At 36.0% G+C, this 8296-nt stretch overlaps 6 non-coding genes across 6 annotated transcripts; all 6 read right to left on the reverse strand.

Annotated features, from left to right (window-relative positions):
- Positions 1 to 1295: 1295 nt before the first annotated feature.
- Positions 1296 to 1368, reverse strand: TRNAK-UUU (transfer RNA lysine (anticodon UUU)). Its single transcript has one exon. It is a non-coding gene; the product is annotated as a tRNA-Lys (tRNA).
- A 2203-nt stretch (positions 1369 to 3571) lies between these two features.
- On the reverse strand, positions 3572 to 3643 carry TRNAQ-CUG (transfer RNA glutamine (anticodon CUG)). The gene has a single exon. It is a non-coding gene; the product is annotated as a tRNA-Gln (tRNA).
- A 4-nt stretch (positions 3644 to 3647) lies between these two features.
- TRNAE-UUC (transfer RNA glutamic acid (anticodon UUC)) lies at positions 3648 to 3719 on the reverse strand. Its single transcript has one exon. It is a non-coding gene; the product is annotated as a tRNA-Glu (tRNA).
- A 2162-nt stretch (positions 3720 to 5881) lies between these two features.
- On the reverse strand, positions 5882 to 5954 carry TRNAK-UUU (transfer RNA lysine (anticodon UUU)). Its single transcript has one exon. It is a non-coding gene; the product is annotated as a tRNA-Lys (tRNA).
- Positions 5955 to 8148: 2194 nt separating this feature from the next.
- Positions 8149 to 8220, reverse strand: TRNAQ-CUG (transfer RNA glutamine (anticodon CUG)). The gene has a single exon. It is a non-coding gene; the product is annotated as a tRNA-Gln (tRNA).
- A 4-nt stretch (positions 8221 to 8224) lies between these two features.
- TRNAE-UUC (transfer RNA glutamic acid (anticodon UUC)) lies at positions 8225 to 8296 on the reverse strand. The gene has a single exon. It is a non-coding gene; the product is annotated as a tRNA-Glu (tRNA).

Genomic DNA, 8296 nt, shown 5'->3' on the forward strand with positions numbered 1-8296 from the left:
AAATTCTCCCCATAAATCGCTTTGTACAGCGACTTCGGCTAACATTTTCCAAAAGATATCTTCGATCGGAAACCCCGTACTCCACAGCCTCCCTGCTTATCATCCGGGAATTGCATCGTCTAAAATGAGACCCAGAGCTATTCTGGAGAAAGCATGCAATGCGCTTCCTTTCGCCAAGAGGCGTTGCTATGGAGACGAGGCGCCTCGAAGGTTTCAATAAACTCGTTCGCTTGCCCCCCCCACGCCTGAGTGAATTCGCTGATCTTTCAGCTTCCATCAGGGTCACTCTCTCTTTGTCGCCTAATCGCGCAATCTTACTTCTTCCATCTGTAAGCGGTTGTTATCAGGCTGTAAGCACATCTTTGTTTCCTTCTTAAAAGGGTTCTAGTGCAAGGATTACTTAATTTAATCTCTTTAAGAGAACTTAATGGTTTTTCATTCATTATCATAACACTTAAAGTTAATGCAATCTTATTATATTTTAAAAAGTTTCTCCTCAAAGGCATTGCTGGCTGTGTCTCTTTAATTCAAACTCGCCTAACGATTTCCCGGTTTTCCCCTCCCCCAGAACCGAAGCACTTGCGACTTGAAGATTTTCGCGAGTGTTGCTGCTCACGTGTTGTTAACAGCACATGGCCATTGATCAAGGAAACATAGATGCTTTTCAAAATTCATGATATAACCCCTCCAAATTGAGTCTGGCCCTTATTCGACACCAAAATTACTAAATTCAGTCCTTAAGTGTTTTCACTGTGGAAGGCAGTTACTCTTTTTGTTAAATTAACATTTTGGCACTAAATTTACCTCTTTGCGGAAACCTCTTTTTGGTGATAAAGATAATTCTTTGACGATGGGCGGATAAAGGCTATATGCTTAAGAACCCCGTAATAGAACCCTTCCTTGGTCCTTGGAAGACTGACTGGCAGTTTGTATTTGCTTGGCTTTGATATGTCGGTCCTCGTATTAATCGGGCGTAAAATTTAGCATTAAAATGGTATGGTCTGGTGTGATCTCTGCAGGGAGTTTGCGATGTTATGTCTTAGAAAAACTAAAACAATCTGTACGCGTACGAAACGATTTTAAAATTTATTATTTATTTATTTGGGACGCAGTCCTGCCCGCCTGATGAGCTATTTTTAAAATTTATTGAGATTGTTCGCTAAATTAAGGTAGGCGGAAAATACTTGAATAATTTTATAATTTTTAGAACCTAACACTAAAAAACTACGGGGCTGGAAAAATGTAACTTATCTTCATAGTTGTACACTGTGTTACCTTTTTGCTAAAATGAAGTCCGCCCGAACAGGGACTCGAACCCTGGACCGTTAGGTTAAAAGCCTAACTCTCTACCGACTGAGCTATCCGGGCTTAAGCTAGATTGAAAGGAGAAGGCTTATAATCAAATGGAGGATTTTGTTTATAGCATACTGAACACTACTAGAAATAAATGCAAGAGAATCCCTATTCCCAAAGGCAGATAATTAGTAGAGGCTAGTCGGTAAGTACAGAACAGTTTTTAGGAAAGAAATAAGCATTTTGGCTGTTGTTAAGATATTTCAAACCTCTAAATAGAAATATGGCACTTATTTTGCATCGTTACCTACCTAAGTGAATGCACACAGTTCTGACAGAAATCAGAATACATTCTCTTTATACTCGCAGTTTTAACAAAACGTTTACCAAGGCCAAATTTTAGAACTATCTGTAATAGGCTTTTCTCTTTTATACTAATTAATTAATTAATACTTTACCTTACCATAAGGGTACTATTCCGTTTTGAGGACTGTAAAAAAATTGCAACGAAAATGTAAGCACAAAAGCGCCAAATCTAGCATACGCGCTGATTTCAAATTGCGAAAGTTTATGTAGTTCTATATTTCTTAAGACGCCATTGAAATACTATTTTAATTTTTAAATCCTTTTTTGATATCCTATGGATTTAACAATTTGGGAATAGCCCATGACGAAAAGTCTGCAATAGAATTTCGGGTAAAGGGCTGAATCACCCATTGCTTGACACGTCTTTAAGAATTGCATGTACACATCTACCTATGTTCACTTAAAAAAAATCCCAGAATTACATAAAAATGGCACTGCGCGCACCCTTCACTTTATCTATGTACACATAGACCTATTTTCACTTAAAAAGTAAAAGAAAAATGAAAAAAATCCAATTGTTTTTACTTTTGTAAAAAACCGGGAAAAAAAAAAGAGGGCGATTCTGCACTTTACCTAGAATATTTTCAAAAAAAAAAAAAAAAAAAAAAAAAGCATCATTCGTTATAGAAAATTATGTTTGAACAACCAACGAGATGAAAGTATGCTTTAGCGATAACTCGGTAGCGAAAGAGCGATGCAGGCATCCATCCATTCAGTTATGTTTAGCCTTTTTCATATAAATTATAATAATAAAAATGTATTATATGAAATTAACCTTTCATCTAAATTAACACATCAATCTTAGTTAGTTAATTACAATTATACTTCCTTTCTTGCGTTAGGGTTGCCACAATTATTTTTGGCAGCAATGGCATCAACAATAGTTTGGCGATTATCTACGGCCCTCAAAACCGAATAGTACCAAAATAAGATTAAAAGAAGCAACCTTTATTTATCGCAGATTTCCAGGAAAGGGTTTTTTGAGTTGAGGAACTGCATGCCCTTAAAGGCTTTGAGTATTCACAAAAATTTACATTTTTCCGCTCAGTTTTTTTATTTTATTGTATTTTTTAAATTTAGTGATATATCGGGTTTTCTCAGTGCTTCCGAATTTCCAGCATCTTATCTCCTTCACCTTTCATTGCTGTTTTGATAGACAATGGCGTGACGTTCGTTTTCTTCTTGCTTCGCACGTTGAATTTTCTATAAATATGGTTGTTGCATTTCCTACTATAGCAAAATGCTTTATTACTCCAGAGAAAAGGAGCATATGCCTGAAAGCCCTCAAAATCGATAGCGATTATTCAATTTCTGATCCAATCATAGGCAGCTTCCCTGGCTTAATTGAAATATATATATTTAAATTATCATTCATTAAATATTTCCTGTAAGTGTAGTCAGACGCAAAATTTATTGAAGAATTTTTTCTACAAAATATTCGTAGATTTTGCGTATTGGACCATAGAGTCAAATCTAAGTGCTCATAATTCGAGGTTGAAGAGACTTAGAACTTAGCGTTAAGGATTCCAGAAATTATTGTGCAACAAAGAAAATTCTGGGGAACATTTTCAAATAAGCCTTCATCGATAAAATTCGTTGCCAAATGACATTCTCTCTTTATCGCTGTTTAATTGTCAAACGGCTCATATTAAAAGGAAACTATAACAGTGCCTGCTTTTATTTTTTAAACTATTCAGCATATTAACTGATAATAATTAACGTAGCTAAAAAATAAAATTGAATAAGATTTTGTATAATATTTAATTCCTTAATACATGCAAGGTAACTTCTGTACCAATAAGCGTAGAGTTCGCAGTTTTTGAACTAAAATAATTCTAGTCTTGCATTTTTAATTATACGAGAGGAATGTAATCGTATCTCATCTAGTATCATCTAGATATCTAAAAGGTATAGGTTCCACCGAGATTTGAACTCGGATCGCTGGATTCAGAGTCCAGAGTGCTAACCGTTACACCATGGAACCTCCTTTCCCATGCTGGGAATCGAACCCGGGCCGCATGGGTGAAAGCCACGTATCTTGGCCACTAGACCACATGGGACTTGTTAGATAGACGAAAACCTGCCTACTTCAAATACTAGTCATGCAGAAGTAGGTCAGTTAGTTTTGTAATCTACCTGGTGTACAAGACGTTACAATACTATTTTGCTTATGCTCTTTGATGTGTAAAACAACATTTCCTACAAAGTAGTTTTTAAAAGTAGAAATAACATTGAATATAAATACAATACCTTATGCATAGTCGATTGGCAAAAATGTGCTGTCGGGTTTCTCATGTTCAATTTTAGATTTTGATTTGCGACACCTTCAATGGATTTATGTAGAACCCCACAGTTCACACGGAAAGCAGTTCGAAGATGCTACTTGTTTATGAGATATGCCGTAATTCCTTTCGTATTCTGCCCCTTTCTTAAGTTATATTATCGTCCAAAAATAAAGACTGCGAAATTACGCGAGTAATTTAAATTCTGAAGGACGCAGTTACAGCAAGAAGATAGCAAAAGAAAGATAGTCCTTGATAAAGTAACTATCACAGCATTTTTCTGTAAAACAAAGCTGCATTGCAATAAGAATACGTAGTAACAGTAATATTAAAACATCCAATAAGATATCTTCATTCCTAACATCCCTGTTACTTAAGTATTTCCCATCTGATAGTGGTCTCTATGAGATCACTTCAAATTATCCAAAAATAATTAGAAAAGGAGAGTGTAGGATTTAGCGCAATGAAAGACTGACTGGGAATAACTCAATGATAAAGCCAATTCTGACATATGCTAGCCCGGTATGGGGCGCAGCAGGAATTACTAACAGGAAACTTATCCGAATCTTTCAGAACACATTATGCTACGGCAAATTTATAAAGCTCCTTGGTTTGTCACGAACGAGGATATTCATAATGCAGCCAAAATTCTCCCCATAAATCGCTTTGTACAGCGACTTCGGCTAACATTTTCCAAAAGATATCTTCGATCGGAAACCCCGTACTCCACAGCCTCCCTGCTTATCATCCGGGAATTGCATCGTCTAAAATGAGACCCAGAGCTATTCTGGAGAAAGCATGCAATGCGCTTCCTTTCGCCAAGAGGCGTTGCTATGGAGACGAGGCGCCTCGAAGGTTTCAATAAACTCGTTCGCTTGCCCCCCCCACGCCTGAGTGAATTCGCTGATCTTTCAGCTTCCATCAGGGTCACTCTCTCTTTGTCGCCTAATCGCGCAATCTTACTTCTTCCATCTGTAAGCGGTTGTTATCAGGCTGTAAGCACATCTTTGTTTCCTTCTTAAAAGGGTTCTAGTGCAAGGATTACTTAATTTAATCTCTTTAAGAGAACTTAATGGTTTTTCATTCATTATCATAACACTTAAAGTTAATGCAATCTTATTATATTTTAAAAAGTTTCTCCTCAAAGGCATTGCTGGCTGTGTCTCTTTAATTCAAACTCGCCTAACGATTTCCCGGTTTTCCCCTCCCCCAGAACCGAAGCACTTGCGACTTGAAGATTTTCGCGAGTGTTGCTGCTCACGTGTTGTTAACAGCACATGGCCATTGATCAAGGAAACATAGATGCTTTTCAAAATTCATGATATAACCCCTCCAAATTGAGTCTGGCCCTTATTCGACACCAAAATTACTAAATTCAGTCCTTAAGTGTTTTCACTGTGGAAGGCAGTTACTCTTTTTGTTAAATTAACATTTTGGCACTAAATTTACCTCTTTGCGGAAACCTCTTTTTGGTGATAAAGATAATTCTTTGACGATGGGCGGATAAAGGCTATATGCTTAAGAACCCCGTAATAGAACCCTTCCTTGGTCCTTGGAAGACTGACTGGCAGTTTGTATTTGCTTGGCTTTGATATGTCGGTCCTCGTATTAATCGGGCGTAAAATTTAGCATTAAAATGGTATGGTCTGGTGTGATCTCTGCAGGGAGTTTGCGATGTTATGTCTTAGAAAAACTAAAACAATCTGTACGCGTACGAAACGATTTTAAAATTTATTATTTATTTATTTGGGACGCAGTCCTGCCCGCCTGATGAGCTATTTTTAAAATTTATTGAGATTGTTCGCTAAATTAAGGTAGGCGGAAAATACTTGAATAATTTTATAATTTTTAGAACCTAACACTAAAAAACTACGGGGCTGGAAAAATGTAACTTATCTTCATAGTTGTACACTGTGTTACCTTTTTGCTAAAATGAAGTCCGCCCGAACAGGGACTCGAACCCTGGACCGTTAGGTTAAAAGCCTAACTCTCTACCGACTGAGCTATCCGGGCTTAAGCTAGATTGAAAGGAGAAGGCTTATAATCAAATGGAGGATTTTGTTTATAGCATACTGAACACTACTAGAAATAAATGCAAGAGAATCCCTATTCCCAAAGGCAGATAATTAGTAGAGGCTAGTCGGTAAGTACAGAACAGTTTTTAGGAAAGAAATAAGCATTTTGGCTGTTGTTAAGATATTTCAAACCTCTAAATAGAAATATGGCACTTATTTTGCATCGTTACCTACCTAAGTGAATGCACACAGTTCTGACAGAAATCAGAATACATTCTCTTTATACTCGCAGTTTTAACAAAACGTTTACCAAGGCCAAATTTTAGAACTATCTGTAATAGGCTTTTCTCTTTTATACTAATTAATTAATTAATACTTTACCTTACCATAAGGGTACTATTCCGTTTTGAGGACTGTAAAAAAATTGCAACGAAAATGTAAGCACAAAAGCGCCAAATCTAGCATACGCGCTGATTTCAAATTGCGAAAGTTTATGTAGTTCTATATTTCTTAAGACGCCATTGAAATACTATTTTAATTTTTAAATCCTTTTTTGATATCCTATGGATTTAACAATTTGGGAATAGCCCATGACGAAAAGTCTGCAATAGAATTTCGGGTAAAGGGCTGAATCACCCATTGCTTGACACGTCTTTAAGAATTGCATGTACACATCTACCTATGTTCACTTAAAAAAAATCCCAGAATTACATAAAAATGGCACTGCGCGCACCCTTCACTTTATCTATGTACACATAGACCTATTTTCACTTAAAAAGTAAAAGAAAAATGAAAAAAATCCAATTGTTTTTACTTTTGTAAAAAACCGGGAAAAAAAAAAGAGGGCGATTCTGCACTTTACCTAGAATATTTTCAAAAAAAAAAAAAAAAGCATCATTCGTTATAGAAAATTATGTTTGAACAACCAACGAGATGAAAGTATGCTTTAGCGATAACTCGGTAGCGAAAGAGCGATGCAGGCATCCATCCATTCAGTTATGTTTAGCCTTTTTCATATAAATTATAATAATAAAAATGTATTATATGAAATTAACCTTTCATCTAAATTAACACATCAATCTTAGTTAGTTAATTACAATTATACTTCCTTTCTTGCGTTAGGGTTGCCACAATTATTTTTGGCAGCAATGGCATCAACAATAGTTTGGCGATGATCTACGGCCCTCAAAACCGAATAGTACCAAAATAAGATTAAAAGAAGCAACCTTTATTTATCGCAGATTTCCAGGAAAGGGTTTTTTGAGTTGAGGAACTGCATGCCCTTAAAGGCTTTGAGTATTCACAAAAATTTACATTTTTCCGCTCAGTTTTTTTATTTTATTGTATTTTTTAAATTTAGTGATATATCGGGTTTTCTCAGTGCTTCCGAATTTCCAGCATCTTATCTCCTTCACCTTTCATTGCTGTTTTGATAGACAATGGCGTGACGTTCGTTTTCTTCTTGCTTCGCACGTTGAATTTTCTATAAATATGGTTGTTGCATTTCCTACTATAGCAAAATGCTTTATTACTCCAGAGAAAAGGAGCATATGCCTGAAAGCCCTCAAAATCGATAGCGATTATTCAATTTCTGATCCAATCATAGGCAGCTTCCCTGGCTTAATTGAAATATATATATTTAAATTATCATTCATTAAATATTTCCTGTAAGTGTAGTCAGACGCAAAATTTATTGAAGAATTTTTTCTACAAAATATTCGTAGATTTTGCGTATTGGACCATAGAGTCAAATCTAAGTGCTCATAATTCGAGGTTGAAGAGACTTAGAACTTAGCGTTAAGGATTCCAGAAATTATTGTGCAACAAAGAAAATTCTGGGGAACATTTTCAAATAAGCCTTCATCGATAAAATTCGTTGCCAAATGACATTCTCTCTTTATCGCTGTTTAATTGTCAAACGGCTCATATTAAAAGGAAACTATAACAGTGCCTGCTTTTATTTTTTAAACTATTCAGCATATTAACTGATAATAATTAACGTAGCTAAAAAATAAAATTGAATAAGATTTTGTATAATATTTAATTCCTTAATACATGCAAGGTAACTTCTGTACCAATAAGCGTAGAGTTCGCAGTTTTTGAACTAAAATAATTCTAGTCTTGCATTTTTAATTATACGAGAGGAATGTAATCGTATCTCATCTAGTATCATCTAGATATCTAAAAGGTATAGGTTCCACCGAGATTTGAACTCGGATCGCTGGATTCAGAGTCCAGAGTGCTAACCGTTACACCATGGAACCTCCTTTCCCATGCTGGGAATCGAACCCGGGCCGCATGGGTGAAAGCCACGTATCTTGGCCACTAGACCACATGGGA

This window comes from Stegodyphus dumicola, chromosome 8, assembly GCF_044657685.1.
Source record: "Stegodyphus dumicola isolate Sdum_Otavi_A_Nest chromosome 8, ASM4465768v1".
NCBI classification, from domain to species: Eukaryota; Metazoa; Arthropoda; class Arachnida; order Araneae; family Eresidae; genus Stegodyphus; species Stegodyphus dumicola.